The following is a 10,985-nucleotide window of genomic DNA, read 5'->3' as shown; positions in this document are numbered from 1 at the left end:
TCATATGATATATATATGGTGGACACTCGAAAGAAACCAATGGCGATGAGGCAATGGAGGATAACCCCTCAAGGAAGAAAGCAAAGCATGGGCGTCATCAGCGCCGCTCCAAGCCCCTCCACTGCAATACCGGCACATGAGACGAAAACAATTCGGATGGTGCCGAAGACGAATACAACCGCGATCAACCTGCCTTCGAGCAGGCCGAACAGGAGGACGGGCAGGTCAGCCCATACGAACAGGCGACGGACGAATACCCGGAGGAGGACAACTACATGCCCCCCTGCAAAGACAATACTAGCCTCGGCGACGATGAGTTCGGCGTGCCTGAGGACCCCGTAGAGCGGAAGCGCTTCAAGCGCCAGCTTATGGCCACTATGAGGAGCCTGAAAAAGAAGCAGCAGCAGCTCCAAGCTGATCAAGACCTACTCATAGACAGATGGACTGAAGTACTGGCAGCTGACGAATATGGACTCGAGTGCCACACGGCTGACCGGCCACCTCGTTGCCAGGATAAAACGGCATATCAGCCCGAATACTAGCCCGCACCTCTACGCCAATACACTATGGCGCGGGGCAATAGGCAGGACCTGCAAGATATACTGGAAAACAAGGCAGGATAGCCAAGATCGATCTACGGATCGCAGGGGCGCGCCCCAACAGGTGACGATGATCGTCACGCCGGATACCCTATCAACAAGTCCGGCCGGGCCGAACACAGCCAACCAAACTCATTCGAACTGCGTAGCCCAATAGCCCGGCATATAGGTGCCGCACACCCCCTCTGCTTCACTGACGAAGTGATGTATCATGAATTCCCAGAAGGGTTTAAACCCGTAAACATTGAATCATACGATGGCACAACAGACCCCGCAGTATGGATCGAAGATTTCCTTCTCCACATTCACATGGCCCGCGGTGACGATCTACACTCCATCAAGTATCTTCCCATTAAGCTCAAAGGACCGGACCGGCACTGGCTAAATAGCCTACCGGCAAACTTCATCGGCAGTTGGGAAAACCTGGAGGACACGTTCCTCGACAACTTCCAGGGCATGTACGTGTGACCACCGGACGCTGATGACTTGAGTCACATTACCCAACAGCCCGAAGAGTCAGCCAGGAAATTTTTGACTCAGTTCCTAAACAAAAAGAACCAAATTGTCGACTGTCCGGACACTGAAGCTCTGGCAGCCTTTAAGCATAATATCTGCGATGAGTGGCTCGCCCGACACCTCATCCAGGAAAAACCAAAGTCCATGGCGGCCCTCACGACACTCATGACCCACTTTTGCGCGGGCGAGGACAGCTGGTTGGCTCGCAGTAGCACCATGCCAATAAATTTCGGCACCTCAGATATCTGCGACAATACTGGCAGGCCACGGCGCAACCGACATAAGCGACGGAACAACGGCGACAACATTGAAGACACGACAGTCAACGCCGGATTCAGTGGCTCAAAATCCGATCAGCGGAAAAAGTCGTTCAAAAGAAACAATCAGGGACCATCCAGCCTGGACCGCATACTTGATCGCTCGTGCCAAATTCATGGCACCCCGGATAAGCCAGCAAACTACACTAACAGAGACTGCTGGGTGTTCAAACAGGCCGGTAAAATAAACGCCAAGAACAAGGACAAGGGGCTGTACAGCGATGATGACGAGGAGCCCCGGCGTCCGAACATGGGGGGACAGAAGAAATTTCCTCCCCAGGTGAAAACGGTCAATATGATCTATGCCACCCACATCCCCAAATGGGAACGGAAGCGAGCACTACGGGACATCTATGCGATGGAGCCAGTCGCCCCAAAATTCAACCCATGGTCAGCCTGTCCGATCACCTTTGATCGTAGGGATCACCCTACCAGCATCCGTCACGGCGGTTCAGCTGCATTGGTCCTAGACCCAATCATCGATATATTCCACCTTACGCGAGTCCTTATGGATGGTGGCAGCAGCCTGAACCTGCTTTATCAGGACACAGTGCGCAAAATGGGCATCGACCCTTCGAGGATCAAGCCCACCAAAACCACCTTCAAAGGTGTAATTCCAGGAGTAGAGGCCCGTTGCACGGGCTCCATAACACTGGAAGTGGTCTTCGGATCTCCGGATAACTTCCGAAGTGAGGAGTTAATTTTCAATATCGCCCCGTAGTTATCATGCACTGCTTGGACGAACCGCATTCGCTCGATTCAATGCGGTACCACACTATGCATACCTCAACCTCAAGATGCCAGGACCTCGCGGGGTCATAACAGTCAACGGAAACATGGACCGCTCTCTCCGTACAGAAGAGCATATTGCAGCCCTCGCGGCAGAAGTACAAACCAGCCTTCTCCGACAAACCACCAATCCGGCGACAACAACGCCGAACACCGTCAAGCGAGTCCGGAGTACCCCGCAACAGGATCGCCAGGCACGCCAAGAGCGCGACTAGCAGTCCGGCCTCCGCTCCAGCCCCATTAAGGCAGCATTTGTGCCGCACGTACACAATTACGCACTCAAAATACCATGGGCATAGGCGGAGGCGCAATAGTGACGCAGTCAACAGTGCGGTTCAGCCGCAACATACTTTAATAACCCCCTTTTTTATCTTTCAGGACCCAGCTTTAGGGCAGCCTCTTCAGAAGAGCCGGATTACCGGACTTTCACAGTAGAGAAAACCAAGGAGGCAAAAGGCTTTGCGCACAAAGGGAATACCCAGGTGGAATCTGTTCATGATCGTTATACCTGTTTTATATACCTACATGCGGACCGCCCTTGGATAGGAGATGTCAAATAGTCCTATTTTCTTTTGCTTAACGCATTCATTGTAAACATACGCTTAGACGTATTATTCATCAATGGGAGATAATATATAGCGTCAGCTTATTATTCCGATCTGCACATTTTTCATATAAATGCTTCTTTAATATTGCATCTGTACACCTTGGTACGTTCAGTTTGCTAGGGGCTTCTTATGGCGCCCCATAATATGGCAAGATAAGTCCGAACACTTTTGACAGTGCGGCACCCCGAACTTATAGCATTATATGCATCAGCTCCGAATCATGTCTTGGGTCAATAGTTGGGTTTTCCCGGCTCCCTTGTTTTGGTACCTTACGTTCCATTATATCGGCTAAGGTAGCGCAGGGAGAACTACTGCGATTGTGTCCCAGTTCTTCCGGAAGAGCACCTCAGTAGAGAAAGCCAAAAACTGACCGGCATGATGCGGCGAGAGCTGGTCGCTGTTCGAGAGGTCTTAAAATCCTTAACGATTTTTTCCGCTTTAGGCGAGGAGTTGGCCTTGTCCGATTTAGGCGTATATAGCGCCCCAATTCGGCTTTCCGAATTCTAGGGGCTTCGCCGAAATTTAAAATTGTAGACTTCTATGGCTAAGTGAAAGTTATAAAGCCGCACAGTCCGATTGCCTTGTTCGCTGTGCCAAACACCTCCTTTAGGGACCAAAAATTTGGATAAAGAGTGTCTGGGTTTTTTACACGAACACCCCAGTACTAGTTATGTGGGGGCGGAAGCCGACGACTGGCCTACTTTCAGAATTTTATAAACAGCCGCACAGAAGGTAATATTTTAAATCAAAAATATATATATATATAGCGCAAATAACTTGGGAGAGGCGTTTTGGTGGCCGCGCACCATGCAGGCCGAAATCTGGGCCGTGTGTAATAGCGATGGGATGTGTGCTGTTTAATTTCCATTTTCTTATACACACACCATTAATTTGCAATACATCGGTGCCATGGCCTCCAGTCCTGTGTTTATACATGGGCCGATCGTTCGCTGGCTTTTGTGTGCACGTTATGTACCCACTGGGCTGGTTGGACACTACACATGTAGGCGCGGGTTGGTGGGTAATTAATATAATCTTTCAATGGGTCCGTCTATCGCTGCAGATAGCCTTGCAATTACTTCTACACAGAACAGGTTTCTCTGCCTTGCCAGACCATTCACCCCCTTGCGGCGACAGCTGGGCATGTGACGGATCGCCATGGGATAGGCTTGAATTCTTCGAGGAAGCTGAATCGGGGTAAACTCCTGTCTGATCTTTCCCTTTATGGTCTTGTTCTAGTGCTATGAAGAAGCCATGCCTATAGCGCTTGTTGCCTGTGCTAGCTAGTGTTGTCTGGTTCCACTTCCCGAGGCGTTGAATATGAGGATATGATTTTCCTGTGATTCATTGCAGCTTGATTCCTATGGTCGATGTCAGGGATCTTTTGGGGGGAGATGTGGCTGTTGTGCAATCCGTCGTTGCTTCAATCCATAAAGCAGCCCACAACTGTGCTAAAAACTACAGGATTAGGATTGGCAAAGTGTCAGATGAGAGTGAAAGCAATCCAAGTCAAGTTCCTGCGCTCGAGGCTTCGATGCGTGCTTATGCAGACAAGAAAGCTGGTACTATTGTTCATCTTGTACTGGGGACAAGTTTTGACTTGGTTGAAGAACCTTATGAGTTTTACAATATTACTCGTGGGATACTGTGTTTTTGGCGTCAGGTGTGCTAAAAGCCGGTTGAACGTTCATCGGAAAAAATGCATCCAGGAAATTGTGTGCGTGTGTGCGGTAAGCAGTGGAACACTTATAAGTAAAAGCCGCGCTGAATTTTTATGTATTAGATTTCATGAAGAAGCTATTGCAGAGGAAGAAAAACTTATGAGTGGTTTTATTTTAATTCTTGCGCAGGGTAAACCATTGCAATCAAATAGCCGTTCCACACTTTGTGGCTTCACTGCCATGATGAGGTTCCTTAGATAAGATGATAAGGGATTAAGGGCTGGTACGTTTGCAAACACAGGGCAGAGCACAACCAGACTTCCTGTCAACTATATGGAGAAATTACACTAGAAGTCTCATCGGCACATAGATAGATACACAAGGGACCTTGTGAAACAGCCGAAGGAAAAAATGTAAGCATAAACAAGGTTTACAGTGTCGTTGGCAGTTTTTTTGGTTCAGTAAAAGAGGCGCCATTCACCAAAAGGTCTCTGAAGAAGCTTAACCAAGAGCAATCAGGAAATGATGCAACAAAGACCATAGAGGTGTTCAACGCGATGAGGGATGAAGATCCTGATTTCACATACAGTGTACAGGTTAACGAGGTGGGTCGAGTGAAAAATCTTATGTGGACAATGGAAAAAATCCAACACAAAGTGGAGGCCAAAATCCAGCACAGAGTACCTCGCAATGTTCTGATTGTTTTGCAGCACTGACAAAGAAAAGGGCAGCTGGACGCCCTAGCACAAGTCGCGGCAAAGCACCATATGAGCAACTAAAAAAGAGGTCTAGGTTGGTCATATGGTTCTAGTTGAGGAAAAGTGGTCAAGGTCACAAGAGCACCGCTTTTCCGCAACGAGGAGATCTTCCAAAGGCGCCGAGGAAGTCGCTTCGATGATCCAGATGCAGCTGGTGATGTTACGGGAAGAACACTTGCACCAACCCGCCCAAAGCAGACTTTGGAGACTGATTTTAGAATGGCTCGTATTTGAAAATTCAGATTGCTAACTGAAAAAATCCGTTGTGTATCGAGTTTGCACTATAATGCTTCTTTGGGTGTGATTTGATTTCCTTGTTGTGTCGCAGTTGTCGAGTCCTTGATTAAATCCTGTAATACACTGAAATTGTGGTGTTGTTGTGAGCAGGTGACGTTTAGTTTGACCTTTTCAGTTTGGAAATCTGCCAGACCTTGTTTCTGAATAATATTGTCGTCACTATCTTCTGAGTCCTGTAATACCCTGAAATTATGGTCTTGCTCCTAGTTTAACTTTTTCGGTTTGGAAATCTTTCAGACCTTGTCTCTGAATCAGAATGTCGTCAGTGTCTTCTGAATCTTGTGGTGTGCAGTTGCACAGACAAAAACATCATTTACCCTTTGAATTTCCAGTTGCACACTATTTTTTTGTTTCCCTGTGAATCTAGACAGAAAAAATACAGGCTGGCCAAATGGAGTGTGGTTTGTAGGCCTAAAGACCAAGGTGGCCTTGGAATTCATGACCTGCAGGTCAAGAATGAGGCCCTTCTCAGTAAATGGTTATTTAAATTTCTTACCGAGGATGGTGTTTGGCAAACCATGTTGCGCAACAAGTATCTAGGACAAAAGGCGGTATCCCAGGCATATTGAAAACCTGGCGACTCGCACTTTTGGGCTGGCCTAATGGCGGCAAAGAAACATCTCTTTCGTTTTGGGTCTTTCGCGATAAAGGACGAGTCGGAGATTCGTTTCTGGGAAGACATCTGGCTAGGCAATGCCAGTCTCAGAGAACAATATCCAGCCTTATATAACATCGCTCATGATAAGAATAATACTATTGCACACGTGCTCGGTTCTTCCTCGCCGAATATTTCGTTCATGCGGGATTTGATTGGCCCCCGGCTTGTGTCATGGCATAATCTTTTATCACGGCTGGATTCGATTAACTTGACACAAGGTCAGGATGTGTTTCGCTGGAACCTCTCTACATCAGGGTCTTTCACAGTAGACTCTATGTATTGTGCACTCACGCATTCTGAGGTACCAACGAGTAATAATAAGAAAATTTGGAAGTTTAAAATTCCACTAAAAGTGAAAATCTTCATGTGGTATCTTTGTAGGGGAGTTCTGTTAACCAAAGACAACCTCGCACGGCGAAACTGGCGAGGGAGTAAGAAGTGTTATTTTTGTACTCATGACGAGACAATCAAGCACCTCTTTTTCCAACGCAAGTTTGCACGTTCTACGTGGTCAGTCATCCAAATAGCATCAAATTTGTATCCGCCCACAAGTGTTGCCAATATTTTTGGTCATTGGTTGGACGGTATTACAAATAGGTTCAAAACGCTAATAAGGATGGGACCGTATGCCTTAATTTGGTCACTTTGGCTATGTAGAAATGATTCGGTTTTTAATGACAAAAATGTTTCTCCTCTACAGGTTATTTTCCGGTGTACACGCTCGCTACGTATGTGGTCTATGCTACAACGGCTAGAGTACCAACCGCTGTTCATGGTGGTGTGTACGCGATTGGAGCAGGTGGCTATGGAGGTTTTTTCCCAACATGGGTGGTAGCATAACCTACGGATCGATCCACCACCTTCTTCGACATAGGCATAGTGTCGGTCTAAAGGACTCTACTATTGCCGACTTGTCGATTTTTATTTCATGAATTTCTGTCAGACTTCTGGATTTGGCTGTGTACATCTTAGTTATGCAGAGGCCGGGTGTTACTCATAATGCTTTGTATCCGCTTGATGCTACATTTTGAGATAATAAAGTCGCCCTTTATCGAAAATGAATCTAGACGTAACGTGGGCGAATAAAAAAATTGAGTGAAAGTTTAAACAGGGTCTGGCATGATCTCCTAATGATAGACTAAAACGGCTTTCTGCTTTGCACAGGAACATGACGACGGAGTCAATCCTATTTACTACACTGTGATTCCTTTCCTTTGAACTGTGCGGGCCCTGCTGTGCCATCTTGTCTACATGAGCTGCCGTTGTTTATATACTGGCAATACAGGAGACCAAAAAGGGCACGACGCTGAAATACGGTAGAGGCCTGGTTGCGTGGCGCTCATCAAGAGGGCGCAAATTTCGGCCTCCATGGTGCGGGGCCACCAAATGGCATTTTCGAAATAACTTCGTCTTTATATTACAAAAACAACAGAAGTACATTCACTCAAAGATCGTGTCCTTGGTACATTCATAGGCCACGAGACGAGCGCCTTTCATAATGCCATCATAATATTTTTTGGGACAACGATGCGCCTTGCCCTCCGGCGGTCCATCCTTCACCAGCTTCTCCGCATCCAGCTTGCCCCAATGCACCTTCATACGGGCAAAGGCTCGGCGGGCACCCTCAATGCAAACGGATCGCTTGATCACTTCAAGCCGCGGATTGGCATTTACCATCCACTTTATCAGGCCGAAGTAGCTAGCGGGCAGGGGCTCACCAGGCCACATCCGGACTATGAAATCTTTCATAGGCACTTCGGCCGCCCTGTGGAGTTCAACCAATTGCTTCAATTGGTCACTCAGAGGCATCGGGTGTTCGGCTCCAGCATACTGGGACCAGAACAGCTTCTCTGTTGAGCTTTCCTCCTCGGCACGGTAGAACTCCACAACATCTGATACGCTGTGTGGCAGATCTGCGAATGCCTCTGGAGAGCTCTGAATTTGGGTAAGTAAAAGAAACGTCTCCTCCACATGCTTGCTTTGCATAAAGAATGTCTTACCCGCCGCTATCTTCTTGGCCGCCTGGATTTCCTGCTGGGCCTTTTCGGCTTCGGCCTTGGCATCTTTCATGCCCAAGAGGGCCTTCACAAGTTCATACTCCTTCGTCTTTAAGTCACGCTCCAAGGACTCGAACTTCTTGCCGAGCTCCTAGAGCTCTTGCTGTACCTCGCCCACCCTAGCATTTTGCTTTTCACGCTCAATACGCTCCATGGACGCCTTGTTTTTGGCCTCGGACAGTGCTTTCTTCAGGGACGCCACTTCGGTCGTGGCCCCTATTACAAAAGCATGACACTTTTTTAGCGGCACCAATTTTTTCTATTCTTTGTGATATGTGAACGGGGTATCACTCACCTTTGTTCTCTTCGAGCTGCCTCTTCGCGAGGCTGAGCTCTCCCTGGGCCTGCTCCAGGTCCCGTTTGAGTCCGGAGACCTCCGCTGTGCGGGTAGCAGCGGCAAGTAGCACCGCCTGCTTATTCACATAGACACCTAATATTAGACTCTTGCGGATTAAAATCGACCGTCCGTTTGGCTTTTCTTTCGAACACCAAACAAAGTATCAGGGGCTACTGTCTATTGGGTGATAATTTCACACACTTTTGATTACTTACCTCAAAGCCTGTCAGGAGGCTGGTGCAGGCTTTGGTCAATCCGCTTTTGGCGGACCGAACCTTCTGAATCACCACACTCATAAGAGTACGGTGCTCTTCATCCATGGAAGCGCCGCAAAGCGATTCCAGCAGACTATTTGACGCCTCTGGCGTAACGGAATTCTTCAGCACGGACGGCTCGCCCTCGTCAGCGAGGGGCTGCCAGCCCAAATCCGGAACCTTTGGGGGTTCCGATATAGTGTCCGGCTGGGAGCCCGACTTGCTGCGGCTCTCGTCGGCACAATCTGCAGGGATCTTACGCCCCGTGTGCCCGGCGTCTGGAATTTCGCCTTGGGGCATCTCCAGAGTCGCCTCCCCTTGCTCAGGGAGCCTTTGGGACAACACCTCTGTGTCATCCGCAGGCCGAGGGGAAGTACCCATCTGAAGAGGATACCTCGGGATGGACCCTGGCCGTACTGCATATGCGTGTTCGGCGTTATAACAGACTATGAAGCGAAGTCGCACTAAAGTATAACAGAAGTGCGGATACTTGCGATCTTACTAGGGGCTTCCCCCTGGGCAGCCACTCCTCCTCGCTGTACGCGGCCGTGGTGGAGTAATCCGGAAGGGACGCCTTTCCCTTCTTGGGCGTCCTAGCCTCCCCCTCCGGGTCGGCTTTCCTTTTCTTCTCCTCCCCGGTGCGGGGAAGTGGAGTTTCCTCGTGTTTCCCCCGCCTCCGTGGGAGGAATCTGCCTCGTCGTCTTCGGACGACAAGTTTATGACGGCCTTGCGCCGGGGACCCTTCCTGGTCCCCTGGGCCGCCTTCTTAGGCCCTTAGGCCTCCCCGCACGGGGCGTCCCTTTCCTTTTCCTCTTCCCCTTCGTGGTTAGAGTGTGCCTCATCGTCTTCGGACGAGGCGTCCGGTACGACCTTACGCCGGAGACCCTTCCTGGTCCCCGGGGCCTTCTTTTCGGCCTTCTTTTCTGGCGCCCTGTAGGGTGCCGGGACTAACATCTCCGTCAGGAGAGCGGTCGCTGGACCTTCTGGCAGTGGAGCCGGACAGTCGATCCACTCCGCCGTCTCCATGTACTCCTGATTAAGTACACACGATGACTTAAAATCCTCCCATGAGTATGCTGGGAAAACTACATCTGGTGATGGTTAGAAAACTCACGAACGGGGGGGGGGGGGGCGTGGCGTGAAGTCTGCGGTCCTCGGATGTGGGAGGAGGTATTTCGGAGGCCTTGAACAACACCTTCCACGCATCCTTATGTGTCGTGCTGTAGAGCTCTCGAAGTGTCTGGTGTTCGGCCGGGACGAACTCCCACAGATTAAATGCCTGTCTTTGGCACGAAAGAATTCGGCGGACGAGCATGACCTGGACCATGTTGACAAGCTTGATTTTCTTGTCCATCATATTCTTGATGCAGTTCTGAAGTCCGGTCAGCTCCGCAGGCTCACCCCGGGCCAGGCCCTTCTTTTCCCAGGAGGTGAGCCACATGGGAATTCCGGATTGGAATTCGGGGGCCGCCGCCCAGTTGGCATCGCGCGGCTCCGTGATGTAGAACCACCCTGATTGCCACCCTTTCACGGTCTCCGTGAAGGAGCCGTCAAGCCAGGTGACATTGGGCATCCTGCCCATCATGGCACCTCCGCAGTCCGCTTGCTGGCCGCTCACGATCTTTGGCTTCACGCAGAAGATTCGTAGCCACAAGCCGAAGTGAGGCTCGATGCGGAGGAAGGCCTCGCACATGACAATGAACGCCGAGATGTTGAGGACGAAGTTGGGGGCTAGATCATGGAAGTCCAGCCCATAGTAAAACATAAGCCCGCGGACAAAGGGATGAAGCGAAAATCCCAGTCCACGGATGAAGTGGGCGAGGAACACGACCCTCTCGTGGGGTCCCGGAGTCGGAATGATCTGCCCTGCGTCTGGCAGCCGGTGCACGATATCTGCGGCCAAGTATCCGGCCGCCCGGAGCTTCGTGATATGCTCCTCCTTCACGGTGGAGGCCACCCACTTGCCTCCTGCTCCAGACATGTTTTTCTGTGCGGAGAAGGTTTGAACTAGGGCGCTGGAGCTCGAGGGTGCGAGAATGGATAAGCAGAGGAGGAAGAAGGCGTGGGTAAAAATGGGGAATCCTTATCCCTTTATAGAGGCGACAAAGACGGTGCGCCTCCCCACTTGCCCATT

The 10,985-nt window shown here is 49.9% G+C and overlaps 1 long non-coding RNA gene across 1 annotated transcript; it reads left to right on the top strand.

Moving 5' to 3' along the window:
• The first annotated feature begins 3,897 nt into the window (after window positions 1-3,897).
• LOC123090162 (uncharacterized) lies at window positions 3,898-5,668 on the top strand. The gene is made up of 3 exons (XR_006442429.1): window positions 3,898-4,026; window positions 4,183-4,559; window positions 4,680-5,668. It is a non-coding gene; the product is annotated as an uncharacterized lncRNA (long non-coding RNA).
• The last annotated feature ends 5,317 nt before the right edge of the window (window positions 5,669-10,985 follow it).

The sequence above is a fragment of the Triticum aestivum genome, chromosome 1B, assembly GCF_018294505.1.
Source record: "Triticum aestivum cultivar Chinese Spring chromosome 1B, IWGSC CS RefSeq v2.1, whole genome shotgun sequence".
NCBI classification, from domain to species: domain Eukaryota; kingdom Viridiplantae; phylum Streptophyta; class Magnoliopsida; order Poales; family Poaceae; genus Triticum; species Triticum aestivum.
The sequence above is the reverse complement of the archived record's forward strand: the minus strand, read 5'-3'. Positions and strand labels throughout refer to the sequence as shown.